This window comes from Erpetoichthys calabaricus, chromosome 6 (genome assembly GCF_900747795.2).
Source record: "Erpetoichthys calabaricus chromosome 6, fErpCal1.3, whole genome shotgun sequence".
In the NCBI taxonomy this organism is placed as follows: domain Eukaryota; kingdom Metazoa; phylum Chordata; class Cladistia; order Polypteriformes; family Polypteridae; genus Erpetoichthys; species Erpetoichthys calabaricus.
Genome location: NC_041399.2, coordinates 107,299,569 through 107,315,506, shown reverse-complemented (window position 1 = coordinate 107,315,506; position 15,938 = coordinate 107,299,569). Strand labels below are relative to the sequence as shown.

Sequence of the window (15,938 nt, the reverse complement as noted above, 5' to 3'; positions counted from 1 at the left end):
CCCCATGATCACAGTAGGAAACGTTGCCTACTTTTTGACGTAGAACTTCCAGATGATGCAAATGTTTCTCTCAAGGAACTTGAAGTTACGCATATACAAAGACTTTGAGATTGAGGCTTCTCACAAAGGCTTATATGATTCCAGCCATAGTCGGTGCTCTTGGAACATTTAGACTTAGTCTGAAAAACTAACTGCCTGGCATAGTGAATGATACTGAGGTGTACAAGATCACCCTCCTGAAATAGCTCACATATTTCACCCTTGATCTTACTAGTAACCACACTAAAAGAATCTAGATGATTCTCAGTAAATAGACACCAGCAGAAGCTGAGACATTTGTTAATGACAATGATATGTCCTTTCAGTTGTCCAATTTTTGTACCCACTTCATCCTCTACAGAGTTGCAGGGTGCATCAAATGCAAAGCATTGTGCTACTCTAGACAGGATGCCAGTAAACTTCAGGACACACTGATGTACACATCCACAGTCAAATTCATTTAGTAGTCTGCATTATCCTTGAGGGAAATTTGCTTATAGAAGGAATTTACAAACTTAAAATATTGTTCCTCCAGTACAATAAATTAAGCCATAGGAGAAGAAATTATATCCATTGTTATAATGAGAATACTCACCTAGGGCTCCTTCAGATAAGAATATGTAATTACTTGCAGTAAGCTGTAATAAGTTAGAATTCATAAGGGACCTTATAATCATTAGAGTTAAAAATGCTTACAGGTTTGGGAATAAAAGAGGTCTTAAATCATTTGCTTGTTATTCTTTGGAATAATAATATTCCACAGCTTCATTTCAACATTAGGAACTTTAGAACCAGGATGGCTACTGCCTGACAGGCCAGAGCTGGCCTTACTGAGGCAGAACAAAGACACTGGTTATGAAAGGAAACTATAATCTGACCAAATTTTCCTAATACAATAATACCTATGGGGCATGTTAACTGATTACATAAATATGCTAAAACATGTTTAATTTCTATTTACCCTATATTTTATTTCTAAAGGGTAATGAGATTTTCTATTAATGAACAATTGAATGAAGGATATCCTGAAGCTGCACATAAAGTGCCAACCAGCCTACATTCTGTCACTAAGCATGTGACCCTAGAGCAAAACGAGTTTCCATTTTTAATTTGCATATGGCACTGTGGTAATAGGTGATGTCCTGCAATAGTCACAAATTCCTTTCAAACCACAGCCAAGAGATACGCCACTGTGTAAACAGAGAGAAATTAAGTGTGCCTCCTCATGCAAGCTACCTCATGCAAACAGGTTTGTGTTAAATACACAGGGAGGCCTATTCATGCTTGTCCTTATCTCCTGAAAATGTCATCGTAACAAGAGTGAAGAAGCTCTAGAGTGGAATCAAAAGGATAAGTTCCAGGCCCCAACAAATCTGTGGTGACATAGTCAACAAACTTGAAATACTTTAGAGTTACACAAATTAACTAGTTGATTTTTCTGTATTTTCAGGTAACCCCTAATTTTAAAATACATGCTTTTCTTAGGTTTCCAAACAACCCTGGAACACAGTACAATACAGGCAGTCCCCGGGTTACGTACGAGATAGGGACTGTAGGTTTGTACTTAAGTTGAATTTGTATGTAAGTCGGAACAGGTACAGTATTTTAATAAATGCTATTTTTGACCGACTGTAACCAAGTGCTCTGCCAATGAATGATGGAGTTTCACCTCTCTCTGACCTTTTTATTATTTCTACTTTATTTTCAATGGTGATGGTTTTTCTCTTCTTTACTGTATCACCAGCACTTGCATCAGATTTGTGTTTCAGAGACATTGTTGAAGGGTGAAGACAAACGGTTAAGATGAACTCTTCTGAACAACACTGTACACGTTATCACAGCAGGAAGGCACCAGTCATCAACATGTCTGATGTACTGACAAGAGACAACTTCCTGCTATGTGCGTAACAGTACAAGTAGGCTTGCTATTGAGAATGAATGGGGCGGTGAGGGGCGGTTCATCACCAGCCCGCCTCACAGTCACCTCCACTACAGTATGCTGTAGAATGAACACAGTGCAGCCAAAGGCGAGGAGTGAATCGCCCAACCCCAATTCAACAGGCAGCCATCCGAGGCACACTGTAATGCTAACCCCGCCGCCCTGTTCAGCCACAACCGGGTCACCGCTTGCAGCATTACCAGCTGTGTGTGCTGGGCGGGCAGTGAAACGCCCCCTCCACTCCATCCAGCCTGTGTCCAGTCAGGAACAGTAGCTGCGGCAGCGTAGTGGGCGGGCAGCGAACCATCGTCCTGCACAGAAGCGATAGCTGTGGCCCTGGTGACTATGGACCACGGGTCACCGCTTGCTGCCGGGAGCCGCCCAAGAGACACTACACTGTGCGAGCAGCAAAATCGCCCCCCTCCAGCCACTGCTTGCAGCATCCCCAGGCTGAAGATGACGGAGCGGCAGTTACTGAGGCGCATACGTCGCAGCTGTGTCCTCGTTTGTAAGTCGTAGGTCAGATGTCCGTAACCTGGGGACTACCTGTTCACTCAAAAGAGGACTGAAAACTTAATGAGTCATTTTTTTTTTTGCATGAACAATTAAGAGTTACACAAACTACACAGTCAAGTAATGCAGGTTCAATGGATTCAAAATATAACACCTTGCATAATGTGGTACAACGATACCACTACTTAGATTCTTTCCAACACCTAAACTAAACCTTTGTTAAATTACAACTAACAACAGAACTCAGCTTCTTTTTTTATTCAACTGGCTACCACTTACATGTGAGCACAAATTAGATTATACAGGTTAAGAAAATAGAAGGATGGATGGACATTTATTACATAAACACATTTTTGCCAAACATAAGTAGTATGCTATGTTGATGTTACTGTGATTGGCCACCTTATTAAAGAGTTTAAGTAAAAGCAGTAATTAAAGGAAAAATATCAAACAATGTGGCCACCGGGACCAGATAATATTTACCCTCGAGTTCTTAAAGATGCTAGCGAGTATATATATAAACCCTTGACACAAATTTTAAGGAAGTCACTGCACACTGGGGAGATAACGAAGGAATGAAAAATGGCAAATATTATCCTGTTATATAAAAAGGGTGACCAGGCAGGTCCATGCAACTATAAGCCAGTAAGCTTAATGTACATCAATTATGGAAGAAATTATTAAAGATAAGATTGAGCGGCACATGGCAAGTACAGGAGATTTTCTGAACTGTCAGCATGGGTTCAGAAGAGGGAGGTCATGCTTTACTAACATGCTGGAAGAAGAAGAAGAAGAAGAGCAGCTTCAGCGACAGACTGCTGTCACTGTCCTGCTCCACTGACAGACTGAGGAGATCGTTCCTCCCCCAAACTATGCGACTCTTTAATTCCACCAGGGGGGGTAAACGTTAACATTTAACATTATACATAGTTATTGTCTGTTTTTTTCACCTGTATTATTATCATTCTTTAATTTAATATTATTTATTGTATCAGTATGCTGCTGCTGAAGAATGTGAATTTCCCATTGGGATTAATAAAGTATCTATCTATCTATCTATCTATCTATCTATCTATCTATCTATCTATCTATCTATCTATCTATCTATCTATCTATCTATCTATCTATCTATCTATCTATAAGGAAGCAATAAAAGGATATGATCAAAGTGGACCATAAGGTATTAGTTATCTTAACTTTAAGAAAGCATTTGATAAGGTGCCACATGAGAGGTTGGGCATCAAACTTAAAGAAGTGGGAGTTCAGGGTGATGTTTGTAGATGGATGCAAAATTGGCTCTGGAAGCAGAGGGTTATGGTGCAAGGAACAGTGGTGGCTCTGAGGCTAAGGACCTGTGCTAGTATCCAGAAGGTTGCTGGTTCGAATCCCCATCACTGCCAAAAAAGATCCTACTCTGCTGGGCCCTTGAGCAAGACCCTTAACCTGTAATTGCTCCAGGGGCACTGTACAATGGCTGACCCTGTGCTCTGACCCCAAGGGGTATGCAAAAACTAACAAATTCCTAATACAAGAAATTGTATAAGGTGAAATAAATAAAAAAAAAAAAAACCTTATCAGAACTGGCATTAAGAATGGTGTTCAACAGGGGTCAGTGCTAGAGCCACTGCTATTTTTAATGTGTATAAATGATTTGGATAGGAATATAAGTATCAGGCTTGTTAAGTTTGCAGATGATACCAAGATAGGTGGATCGGCAGATAATTTGAATCTTTACTTTTAAGCCCCTGAAATGAAGGGATCGTGTTAAAAATGCTTTAGTTGCCTCACATTTTTATGCAATCATTTTGTTCACCCCACTGAATTAAAGCTGAAAGTCTGCACTTCAACTGCATCTGAGTTGTTTCATTTAAAATTCATTGTGGTAATGTACTGAACCAAAATTAGAAAAAAGTTGTCTCTGTCCAAATATTTATGGACCTAACTGTATACAGTGGTGTGAAAAACTATTTGCCCCCTTCCTGATTTCTTATTCTTTTGCATGTTTGTCACACAAAATGTTTCTGATCATCAAACACATTTAACCATTAGTCAAATATAACACAAGTAAACACAAAATGCAGTTTGTAAATGGTGGTTTTTATTATTTAGGGAGAAAAAAAAAATCCAAACCTACATGGCCCTGTGTGAAAAAGTAATTGCCCCCTGAACCTAATAACTGGTTGGGCCACCCTTAGCAGCAATAACTGCAATCAAGCATTTGCGATAACTTGCAATGAGTCTGTTACAGCGCTCTGGAGGAATTTTGGCCCACTCATCTTTGCAAAATTGTTGTAATTCAGCTTTATTTGAGGGTTTTCTAGCATGAACCGCCTTTTTAAGGTCATGCCATAGCATCTCAATTGGATTCAGGTCAGGACTTTGACTAGGCCACTCCAAAGTCTTCATTTTGTTTTTCTTCAGCCATTCAGAGGTGGATTTGCTGGTGTGTTTTGGGTCATTGTCCTGTTGCAGCACCCAAGATCGCTTCAGCTTGAGTTGACGAACAGATGGCCGGACATTCTCCTTCAGGATTTTTTTGGTAGACAGTAGAATTCATGGTTCCATCTATCACAGCAAGCCTTCCAGGTCCTGAAGCAGCAAAACAACCCCAGACCATCACACTACCACCACCATATTTTACTGTTGGTATGATGTTCTTTTTCTGAAATGCTGTGTTCCTTTTACGCCAGATGTAACGGGACATTTGCCTTCCAAAAAGTTCAACTTTTGACTCATCAGTCCACAAGGTATTTTCCCAAAAGTCTTGGCAATCATTGAGATGTTTCTTAGCAAAATTGAGACGAGCCCTAATGTTCCTTTTGCTTAACAGTGGTTTGCGTCTTGGAAATCTGCCATGCAGGCCGTTTTTGCCCAGTCTCTTTCTTATGGTGGAGTCATGAACACTGACCTTAATTGAGGCAAGTGAGGCCTGCAGTTCTTTAGATGTTGTCCTGGGGTCTTTTGTGACCTCTCGGATGAGTCGTCTCTGCGCTCTTGGGGTAAGTTTGGTCGGCCGGCCACTCCTGGGAAGGTTCACCACTGTTCCATGTTTTTGCCATTTGTGGATAATGGCTCTCACTGTGGTTCGCTGGAGTCCCAAAGCTTTAGAAATGGCTTTATAACCTTTACCAGACTGATAGATCTCAATTACTTCTGTTCTCATTTGTTCCTGAATTTCTTTGGATCTTGGCATGATGTCTAGCTTTTGAGGTGCTTTTGGTCTACTTCTCTGTGTCAGGCAGCTCCTATTTAAGTGATTTCTTGATTGAAACAGGTGTGGCAGTAATCAGGCCTGGGGGTGGCTACGGAAATTGAACTCAGGTGTGATACACCACAGTTAGGTTATTTTTTAACAAGGGGGCAATTACTTTTTCACACAGGGCCATGTAGGTTTGGATTTTTTTTCTCCCTAAATAATAAACACCATCATTTAAAAACTGCATTTTGTGTTTACTTGTGTTATATTTGACTAATGGTTAAATGTGTTTGATGATCAGAAACATTTTGTGTGACAAACATGCAAAAGAATAAGAAACCAGGAAGGGGGCAAATAGTTTTTCATACCACTGTATATATATATATATATATATATATATATATATATATGAATATATATGAATATGAGGTCAGTTTAGCAGAAGGACATGGGGAGACCACTCACATGGACTATTTGTTCTAAGTGTAGTGGCAGTCTTCCTGGGCTACAGTGCCTGCATGGATAACACTACTGGGTTCCATCTGTGCAGATGCAGACCATTCCTACTTTAAGGAACTTCCTGACCTAGAAGTGCTTCCAACGCGTAGTGCTGTAACTCTGGAAGCACCCCCGGGTCTGGCATTAAAAGTCTCACCTCAGGAAGTTAGAGTCGGACAAAGCACACCTGGAGGACTGGAAGAAGAAGAAAGAGAGGGAGAGAAGAGAATTGGATGATTCTGTTACTGATATAAATTAGTTTTGTTAAGGTATTGAAAATTAAAATTCACTTACTTATACCTGAGACTTGTATTGGTGTTGGTGTGTTTAAGGGTTGGGGGTCCATTGGTGCCCACTACTGGTCACAATGTATAATATTGAAGGGACACATGGATTAATAAAGGCTTTCATAGTTATATTGACCTGACAAAAGATATAAGAATTAGATGCATTGACCTGGTGTTTTGACAGTGCACTAAATACGAAAATGAATATATTCATGAAACTTTCAAAATGCTATTTTTGTGTTCTGGCCAAGGTTTTTTTTCTCTGGCTTGTAATGATTTTATGTTTTACAGTAATCCCTCGCTATATCGCGCTTCGCCTTTCGCGGCTTCACTCCATCGCGGATTTTATATGTAAGCATATTTAAATATATATCGCGGATTTTTCGCTGCTTCGCGGGTTTCTGCAGACAATGGGTCTTTTAATTTCTGATACATGCTTCCTCAGTTGGTTTGCCCTGTTGATTTCATACAAGGGACGCTATTGGCAGATGGCTGAGAAGCTAGATTGCTTACTTTTCTCTCTCTCTCTTGCGCTGACTTTCTGTGATCCTGACTTATGGGGATTGAGCAGGGGGGCTGTTCGCACACCTAGACGATACGGACGCTCGTCTAAAAATGCTGAAAGATTATCTTCACGTTGCTATCTTTTGTGCAGCATATCGGTGCTTCGCATACTTAAAAGCTCGAAGGGCACGTATTGATTTTTGCTTGAAAAACAAACTCTGTCTCTCTATCTCTATCTCTATCTCTCTCTCTCTCTCTCTCCCTCTCTCTCTCTTTGTCTGCTCCTGACGGAGGGGGTGTGAGCTGCCGCCTTCAACAGCTTTGTGCCGCGGTGCTTCACATACTTAAAAGCCAAACATTGATTTGTTTGCTTTTCTCTATCTCTGTGACATGATCTGCTCCTGACACACTCCTTTGAAGAGGAAGATATGTTTGCATTCTTTTAATTGTGAGATGGAACTGTGATCTCTGTCTTGTCATGGAGCACAGTTTAAACTTTTGAAAAAGAGACAAATGTTTGTTTGCAGTGTTTGAATAACGTTCCTGTCTCTCTACAACCTCCTGTGTTTCTGCGCAAATCTGTGACCCAAGCATGACAATATAAAAATAACCATATAAACATATGGTTTCTACTTCGCGGATTTTCTTATTTCGCGGGTGGCTCTGGAACGCAACCCCCGCGATGGAGGAGGGATTACTGTATTCCTTATTTTCTTATTATTGAACTATTATTTATCATGTTTTTATGCTATTTCTGATAGTTTTGTTTTTAATTTGTTACCAACACATTGTCCCTTTACTGTAAATGTACATCCATTACATTCATATTGTGGGTGGAACAACAGGAGGGAGGGTTGCCCTGAAAACACTGCTGCTGGGTCCTCCCTGTGGTCATGCCAGTTAGGGGTCCATGGGAGCATGCAGCTGAACTGCTGAATATCTCTTCTTGTTAAGGAGACTAAATAAGAGTGTGAAAAGGAGATGTCAGCTTGTAAAGGAAACACCGGGGCTCACGAAGAGTTTTACTGATAGATTCTGACTCTGTTTTAACCTTGTTTAACTTATTCAACAGATTACTCGAAGAGTCACAGACTAGGTGGTTAATGGAACAGTCCTTATGGATGTCACTGCAGTTATGACTTGCTGGGCTGGCTACTTTGAGCAGCTGTTTAAAGCTGATCCTCCAGCTAGAATGTTGGACAACTCTGGGTCCACGGTTCTTGAGGCTAATCATCCAATTAGCTATGAACCACCCAATCTTTACTGAGATTGCATAGGTGGTGAGTCAGCTGAGGGTAGAGAAGGCTACAGGGATCTGTGGTATCCAGGGTGAACTTCTCCAGGCTGGTGGTAAGGCTGTTCTCTTGGCATTGTCAGCAGTCTTTGCTTCTATTTGGGAGACAGGTGTCATCCCAACTGAGTGTAAAATGGAACTTGTCATCCCAATCTGGAAAGGGAAGGGTGATCGCCTAGATTGCAGCAATAAAAGGGATTAACATTTCTCTCAGTGCTGGCTAACATCCTTGCTAGGGTCATCCTTAATAGGATCCATGATCACTTGCTCACTAACAGAGACCGGAGTAGTCTGGTTTTACGCCTAAGAAATCTACCATCAACCATATCCTGGCACTAAGGGTTCTAATCGAGCACAAATGTGAACATAAGCAGAGTTTCTTTGTAGCCTTTGTCAATTTTCATAATGCATTTGACTTAGTTCATCAAGTTGAACTGTGGGACATCCTGAGACTTCAGGGGATCCCCCCAGAGTTGCTGGATGTCATGGCCTGCCTCCACACTGGTACTGTGAGTCCTGTGCAGAGTGGAGGCAGAACCTCTGCATTTTTCCCAGTTGATTCTGGGGTTTAGCAGGGATGTGTTCTTGCTCCTACTCTGTTCAAAGCTTGCATGGACTGGGTGCTGAGCAGGATTTTGGGGTCCTGTGTCTGTGGGGCATCTGTTGTTGAAGAAAGATTAACTGATTTTGACTTTTCCGACAGTGCTGTGATATTTGCGGAGTCAATGGAGGTTCTTATTGTGGCTCTCGAGAGACTGAACAAGGAGTCTGAGTGTCTGGGCTTGTGAGTGTCCTGGATAAAAACCAAGATCCAGGCCTTTAATGACCTCTTAGGCACAGCCATCAGCAGTGTGGTTGTAGTGGGTCCACAGCTCATGTCAAAGGCCACTTTTTCAATAAATAATCACCACACTCATGGAGAGGGGGCGTGGTAAGTGTGATGGATTGGTTTCTGGGGTGATTCGTGATGCGGGTAATCTTCACTTAAGTTCACAGGTGAGGAGTCGTCCGCATCTGTAATTGTTCCTGGGAGCTGCTGATTGCCACAGCTGATCCACGTCTCTGTGATATATAGAAGCGCGAGGTGGCTAGTAGGGGGAAAAAGAGGATGAAAAGAAAAAAGAAAAGAAAGACGGATGTTGCAGGAGAAGAAGGCGGCAGGAAGCAGGGAGATGATAGCCAGTGTGAGAGAGAGAGAGAGAGCGAAAGCTGGCTTGATGAAGCAGAGGCAGCTGGAAGGAGAGCCCCAAGAAAGAGTGTTAGGCCGACACTAGGTGGGGCTGAAGGAAGCGGTCACTCGACCGACTGAGCGATCAAGGAGCTGGAGTGACTGGTGATGAAGATAACTGGCCGTTGAAAGGCAGTGCCAGTCGTGGAGGCTTTGGGCTGGTTTAGCCCCAGCATGAGTGCCCTGGCCACTGGGGAAAGAACCCAAGTCTCGGTCCGGATGGAGCCCAATGTAGCCAGGGATCAGAGGGCTACTGGACCTGTTTTTAAGGGAGCTGCATTTTGCCGGTTGGGCGAAACCCTGTAGCGGGGTCCGGAAGGGAGAAGCAGGAGAGTTACCAGTGTTAGAGAAGTCGCATCGTGCTTTGGATTTTTTAAAGAGACTGCTTCATACCATTGTTGTAACCTAATTTTTAAAGGATTTATTCATTGTGTTTTTTTTAACCTCCACCTTTCACCCATTTTATGGATTATTTATTTATTTAGAAGATTTTGAGAGACACTACACTTCATTTATTTGGACAGTTTTTTTGTTTGTTGATTTTAAATAAAAGCACTTGACACTTTTGCACCATCCCCTTGCTCCATTTGTTGTACCTCACTGCCTAGCTCATCGGTGACATTACTGACGTTGTCGGGTTCAAGGCTCCCAGAAGCTGCATAGGAGCATGGAGTGGACCCGCATCGTCACATGAGTCTGCCTGCAGATGGAGTGTTGACCTTGTCGAGAGGTTTTCTTACCTTGGAAGTGACATTCATGTCTCATGTGACTCTTCCTATGAATTCAGTAGACCGATTGGGAGTGCATAGGGGGTCTTGATGTCTCTGGAAAGAGGTGTGTGTCGCTCTTGATATCTTTGCAAAATGACAAAGGTCCAAGTCTTTATAGTCCTGGTGCTTCCTGTTTTGCTATATGGTTGCAAGTCATGGACACTATCCAGTGCCCTGAGATGAAGTCTGGAATCCTTTGGAACTGTGTCTCTTCGGAGAATCCTTAAATAAAACTGGTCTGAATTTGTGTCGAATGAGTGGTTGCTCATGGAGTCCCAAATGAGGCACATTATCTGCATTGTGAGGGAGCATCAGTTATGGCATTACAGCCATGTGGTGCGATTCCCCAAAGGTAATCCAGCTCGCAGTATCCTCAATGCTGAGGACCCAAGCGGCTGGACCAGGCCAAGGGGATGCACACAATAACACCTTGCAGTGGCAGATAGACTGTCATTTCCGTACAGTGGGACTGGACCGTGTGTCTGCCTGGGAAGTTGCCAACTGGGATCCCGAGTTGTTTTGCTATGTGGTGGGTGCAGCAACGTGCTGTACCAGTGCCTGCTACCCAACCTGAATAGATTAATTTGTTGATTTTAACCTCCACAAAAACACTGTGTTTATCCAGAAATATTTATTTATTTATTTATTATTTATAAGATTGCCCTGCACTTTGTTGTTTTTGAATGCTTTGTTTGGAACAAAAGCACTATGCACTTTGCACTAGCCCTTGCTTGTTATGTGCTCCTTATTACCCAGTCCATCACACTCCCTCTTGATAAGAAGTCTTCTTCAATAGTGTCATCAGTGCTTTACTTGCTGCTCAAGAAAGATCCTACTTCAATTGAATTTTCCCACGGTTCCAGTTATTGTTTATTTAATTCCATGTAACAAACACTCTGTACGCATGTACATATGTGGTTGTGACCTTGTTGCCTTTGTGGCATTGTAATACAGAATGAAACACTCTGTGGCTTTCTATCTTCTCTGCTGCTTAGGGTATCATTTTTACGTGGCATATTCATCACGTTTGATTTTTTTTGGATCAACAGAATACAAAAGAAGTGCTTTTAGTTCTGGCAAACTTACAGGAGGTCACTTTCCTGTCTTTTGCTTTCAGAAGTGTTCCGGAATATGTTCTTTCATGTGGTTCCAACCATGGTCAACCTCATTACTGTCTGACCTACTGTAGTTCATAAAGGCAAAAAATGGTGACGTGATGTTATGACCCTTTATTCCCTGGGAAAATTTTAGCAAAATACCAATACCCTTGTGTTTTTGAGGTGCTGCCACAATTGGTGTCCCAGTGTAAACCTGCCTGTTCCATGCATGCCTCAAATGGGTATTGCACATCCAAATTTAATGTTGTGTTTTGATGGTTTGTTTGGTTTCTTCTACCTGAAAGGACAACACCCACAAACTACAGCCTTTGGCTTACCCACAGTCACATGGAGCAAAGAATTGTAAAGAAGAGTCAAATGCTCAACCCATTCATCGCACACATCCCTTATTGAGGCAAGTTTGCCATGTTTTTGCAGACCTAGCCTTATTTGTCATCATTGTTTTACAGAACATATCCCTGTTAAAAGTGGCACACAATAAGAATGTGCAGGTCTCATTCCTACACAATCAAGAAAAACTTTAAAGTTGAAATGGTAAAGTGTCTCAAAAAGAGAGATTAGAAAGTTTTTTAAAATAGTTTACGTTTTCCCAGTTTTTCTAACACCTACACATTCCAAAATCAAAATTTAACCTAAGCAGCGTCTTATTATATTAGCCGGTGTAGAGAGGATTTTGAAACATCATGATATGACTTTTTAAAATATTTTCACACTTTTTCTAACATTATACAGTATCAAATTAAAAAAAAGGCTAAATGAGTGTTAGATGCCAAATACTGAATGGGGTCAAATTAGTCATAAGCATAATAGAAGGCAATAAATAATTCCAAATGTAATAAAACTACTGAATATATGTTCATTATTTAATGCACTTGATGCAGAACAATTGATGTGTTTTTTAATAATTTCAACAAAAACTTATTTATTTGAAAACAGGATCAGAATAATTCACTTACAAATGAATGTGTCAGCATAAGCTGTAAAATTCATGTGTACTTTGAATTGAAATGCAATTTTAATTTAGAAAAAAATCAGATGGCAAAAACATAAACATTTAACAGCATAGCAGTGAGTGCAGTAAACAGATGAACGTTAGTTCCATGTTGTAAACACAATTTGGCTGCCATTGCATACTCATTGAAAGCTGGAGAACCAGCTTATTGTGTTTCTACCATTGTTTTTAATGTTTAGTGTATTACATTCATTATGCAGATGAACTATTCCATTGACCTACTCTAACTCTTAATCTAAATGATCATGAATCATTAAAGGAACTGCATGGAATATTGTTTCTTTATTAAATTTAATTCCCATTGTGCTATTCAGTATCAATACTGTATAAAATATCATACTGAGACATGCTAAAGGAGTTGGGGTAACATTTTACAAGTACTGTATGTGGAAAAAGTAGCCTTATTTTCTAATCAAAACACATTTTTTTTTCTACTTAACATTTTACTGCTGTACTTAATTTCCCTGTTCATCGTGTCACTCAAGACAAATTCAATGTTTTTTCTGTTATTTTCTATATTTCTTTTTCTTAGTCAACTTATTCCTAGGATAATTTCCGATAATTTTCCCTTGTTATGGAATAGCCACGTTTCACTCTTTTCTTATTTAATTTTTTGTTACTTTTTAAATATTATTTTGTAAATTCATATTCATTATTCATTAAGCACCCTAAGCATGGGAAAGGCGCTATATAAATAAAATATAATATTATTATGTCTTTGCTTTCTTAATTATATATATATATATATTATTTGTGAATACTGATTTCCTTTATTATAAAATCTAAAGCAATTGCCTTTTAGTCACCTAGAAAATACACTCCTTGAGACAAAACACACTTGTCCCAGAGCTTCGCCCATTCCTTCTTTTGTTCCCATGCCTAGAGCCTCCAGAATTGCTTCCACAGTAGCACATCTTCTTCCTTTTAGTCACAATTTTAATTTCAAGAACATAAATAAGACACAGAATGTCAGATCTGGTGAATACAGGAGGTACAAAGCAAAACACACATTGGCTTTGGCTGAAAATCTTTTACTGACAACATAGTATGTACAGGTATGTTGTCATGGTGCAAAATGCAGGTTGGGGAGCGCAACCTCTTGGGCTGTTGTTTTCCTGATGCCCCAGCACTTTAATGTGATGTTTCTGATTAACAGTTTGTCCAAAGGGAACAAACTCTTTAAGAACAAGGCTGTCAGTGTTGAAAAATGCAATCATTATTGTCTCTTGAAAACTGCCATAGCTGTCTGGAGGTGAAAAAGCCCAAGTCACCTACATGACTGTACAATAAATACCAGAAATGAGCACTTGATCACCTCAGCAGAATGCCACTCAGCGGACTGATTAACCAGACTGTAGACATATGATACCTAGCTCCATATTCTAGAACTACCCCCTACTACTCCTGTGCTATTGAGTGATTCAGTGAATTTTGTAAAGGGTATACTACACATTTGTTCCTTGTTTTATGTTTATATGCCTTTTGCACAAATTGAGGCTAAGCATGAGGGACCCTCGTGATGCTACAGCTGCGTGACTGCCCCCTGACTTATGTAATGCTAAATTAGCCTCAATGCTAATACTTTAACATTAGTTTATATTTGTTTATTTTTGATTCAGTGGCTCGATTTTGTGACATTGTTCTAAGATTATAAACTTGGTTTTGTTTGCTTTAGGTTTGCCATTTGTTAAAACCTTTTTGATTACTGTTGATTTTGTTTAGTTTTTCCATGAAAGTTTTTTGTTAATAATCTCTTATAAAGAATTATGGCTTTTGCTCTTTGAATTAGTACAGTTTCCCTTTTCCCTCTGGTGATATTTTTTTTTTCAGTCTGGTCTTTTTTGATCTGTGCAACCTATGAAGTTTGCTACTTGAGTTTGGGACCGAGCTGAATTTTGCTGTATCTGCTTAGACCTGTGCAGAAGTGCAGGTCTGACTTCTAGTATAATACTTACCACATTTTTGAGTTTCAAGAGCTGGACCAATTCTTAACAGTGTGTTTCAGCCTACAAAATTTGAAAACTGCAAGGTTAAAAGTGGTTCAGTTCAGACTGTGCTAATATTTTCACAGAAATTCTCTTGAGAGATATAAAATAACTAACTTATCCACGTGTGCAAAAGGTGTCCTGCCGGCTGGACACTGGCATAACTCAAACTTGTTTGTGTATGTCATATTAAGCCCATAACTCAATCAAAAGCAATAATGGCATTTTTACATACCAAAGTATGTTTTCTTTTAAATAAATCATAAATTTGCATGTTGTCTGCTCTCTTTCATTAATGAAGTATGCGATTTGCACATGTATATGCCGAGATGAGCAGTATGTCACAGCTGAGTGAATCTGCTTTTATTAAAGATCACATACAGTATATGTTGTACCACATACAGTGAAATACTCATTACTTTTGGATAGCAAAGTTTCAGACCTTTTCCATCATATATACTTGTTTATGATTGTTCACTTGTACTACATGTCACAGCTGTGCACAAAAGACAGGAAATATATTGCTTATGCGACAGCTCATCTTTACACATTTTTACGCATTGTTATGCACAAGCTTCAATGAATGCTAGTGATGCAGAATATGTAGACCTTGAGTCACAGTTTTGACTCTGTTGAGAACAACGTGCATGCTGAAGGACTCGAAACTATCCTGCTTAGTATAACTTTGAAACGTCAATGAATGCACTTTTTCAGTTCAAGCTTCATGGGTTCAATTCCCATATCTGGACACTGCCTGCTAAATGTTCCTCCTGTTAGTTTTCTGAGCAGTGCTCTTCCAGATTCAACTTCTTTGTGCACCTACTCATAATTTCACGTGAAGAGCCTTTTGATTGAATGTCACTGGCCGTGTAAACTTTCACAGGGAACCACTCTTCGACTGAATGTATTTGTATCATGGTGTGCCACGCTGGTGCTCACAGTTTCATATGGGGACGCATCCCACCAATTGAATGTCACTGAATCGACCTGCACAAGCTTTCACAGATTACTGCTTTTCAATCTAATGTCACTGAATCACACCGCACCATGCCACGCTACAGCTAACAGTTTCATGAAGAGAATGCCCCTGTTTCGCCTCTCGACTGAATGTCACTGTATCACAGCATTCACATCACTGTCTTGCAAGCACACAAGGTAAAAAAAGTCATTAGTGAAATGATGAGCAGTGAAAGAGTAGAGTCTAAGAAAGGATGATTCTTCTTCTCCCAGTCTGTAGAGGATCACATCTTCAAAGTAAGAGTTAATATCAGAGAGAAGAGAGTGTGAATTATCAGGGAATAAATCAGAGAATTCCACAAAGCAATTATTTATTTCACTGGGTGTATTACTAATGAGGCTAGATATATTTGTAATAATGGGCATGGATGCAAAACACTCAAGTCCCTGTAGATACACAGCTATAGTTTTTCTCTACACCCACAATAGTAATTCCTCATGTGTAGTATTTCAAGCTGAGATGTTTGCATAATGTTTGCGTGTTCATGGTATAAACTCTTACCTTTGGTTATCCTTTGACGGCTGAGCAGCACTCTTC

At 40.2% G+C, this 15,938-nt stretch overlaps 1 protein-coding gene across 3 annotated transcripts in view; it reads left to right on the top strand.

Annotated features, from left to right (window-relative positions):
- itprid1 (ITPR interacting domain containing 1) overlaps window positions 1–15,938 on the top strand; it is a 141,260-nt gene that overhangs the window by 12,475 nt on the left and 112,847 nt on the right. The window lies entirely within an intron of this gene.